The sequence below is a fragment of the Pongo pygmaeus genome, chromosome 23 (genome assembly GCF_028885625.2).
Source record: "Pongo pygmaeus isolate AG05252 chromosome 23, NHGRI_mPonPyg2-v2.0_pri, whole genome shotgun sequence".
Classification (NCBI taxonomy): domain Eukaryota; kingdom Metazoa; phylum Chordata; class Mammalia; order Primates; family Hominidae; genus Pongo; species Pongo pygmaeus.
In genome coordinates, this window is record NC_085931.1 from 1,497,971 (window position 1) to 1,500,000 (window position 2,030).

Consider the following 2,030-nt stretch of genomic DNA (forward strand, 5'->3'; position numbering starts at 1 on the left):
CGTGGTCGGCGATCGGGCCTCCTGCCCCCGGGGGAGATATATCTTTCGCTCCGAGTCGGCATTTTGGGCCACCGGGTTATTGCTGACACGCTGTCCTCTGGCGACCTGTGTCGCTGGAGAGGTTGGGCCTCTGGATGCGTGCGGGACTCTGGCCCACCGCTGACCCGGCTAGCCGGCCCTGCTCCCGCTCGAGCCGCCTGCTGCTGGGGCCCGTGTGCCTGCTGCTCTCTCGCGCGTCCGAGCGTCCCGACTCCCGGTGCCGGCCCGGGTCCGGGTCTCTGACCCACCCGGGGGCGGCGGGGAAGGCGGCGAGGGCTACCCTGCCCCCGTGCGCTCTCCGCCGCGGGCACCCGGGGCGGCCGTGACAACCCCACCCCCGTCGGCTCCGTGCCGTGCGTGTCAGGCGTCCTCGTCTCCGCCGGGTTGTCCGCCGCCCCTTCCCCGGAGCGGGGGACGGCCGGGGCCGATCGGCTCGCTCGCCGGCCGGCTGGCCGACTCCCCGCTCCCGGGGGCTCTCCGTGATCGATGTGGTGACGTCACGCTCTCCCGGGCCGGATCCGAGCCGCGACGGGCGAGGGGCGGACATTCGTGGCGAATGGGACCGTTCTTCTCGCCCCGCCCGCGGGGGCCCCTTGCCTCTCCTCCGTCCGCCTGCCGGTGGTGCGTTGGGAAGGCGTGGGGTGCGGAACCCGGCCTGACCTGGCTGTCCCGTCCCCGCATTCCGCTTCGCGGGGTGGGTCGGCGGGGTCCTCTGACGCGGCGGGCACCCCTCGCTCTCGCCTCCCGCGGTCGTCGACTTGCGGGCGGGCCCCCTCCGCGGCGGTGGGGGTGCCGTCCCGCCGGCCCGTCGTGCTGCCCTCTCGGGGGTTTCGCGCGAGCGTTGGCTCCGCCCGGGCCTTTGCGGTGCTCCTGGAGCGCTCCGGGTTGTCCCACAGGTGCCCGAGGCCGAGCGGTGGTGTGTCGCTCCCACCCCCGGCGTCCCCTCCTCCGGTGTCCGCGCGTGGGTGCCGAGGGGAGCCCGTCGGCGTGGGGTTCGAGGCGGTCGAGTGAGATGAGATGCGCGCCCCTCCCGCGCGGGGAAGGGCGCCGCCTGGTCCGGCGAGCGCACGTCCCGTGCTCCCCTGTGGCGGGTGCGCGAGGGCCGTGTGAGCGATCGCGGCGGGCTCGGGCCGGTGACGCGTGCGCCGGCCGGCCGCCGAGGGGCTGCCGTTCTGCCTCCGACCGGTCGCGTGCGTGGCTTTGCCTCGGAAGCGACGCAGGAGGCGGGTGGACGGGGGGGGCCTTGTGAGCCTGCCGGGCCCCCCGCCCTGACCGCGAACGCTCGAGGTCGCCGCAGGCGCGCTTCTCCTCGTACCGCAGGCCCCCTCCCTTCCCCGGGCGTCCCCGAGCGCCTCTGCGGGCCCGACGAGGGGCGACTGGCGGGTGGGGAGTGTGACCCACCCTCGGTGAGAAAGCCTTCTCTAGCGATCTGAGAGGTGTGCCTTGGGGTGCCGGATCACCCGGCCTGCCGCCTCTGTCTCCCTCTGCCTTTATGGTAGCGCTGCCGTAGCGACTCGCGCGCAGAGGACCCTCCTCCGCTTCTCCCTCCACGGGTTGAGGGTGGGGAGAGCGAGGGTTCCGCCGGCCACCGCGGTGGTGGCCGAGCGCGGCTCGTCGCCTGCTGTGTGGCCCGCGCCTCCCCCTTCCGAGTCGGGGGAGGATCCCGCCGGGCCGGGCCCGGCGTCCCAGCGGGTTGGGACGCGGCCGCCGCGAGCGGTGGGTGTGCGCGGCCTTCCGTCCGGCGCGTGACCCCCACCTCGGCCGCGAGTCGGCTCTCCGCCCGCTCCCGTGCCGAGTCGCGAGCGGTGCCGACGACCGCGTGCGCGTGGGCGCGGGGTTGGGCCGCCTGGCCCCGGGAAAGCGTCCCACGCTGGGGACGCGCCGGTCTCCCGGAGCGGGACCGGGTCGGAGGCTGGACGAGAATGACGAGCGATGCGGCCCTGGCGTCGGGTTGGTGGCTGTGGTCGCTTCGGGGCCCCCGGTGGCGGGAC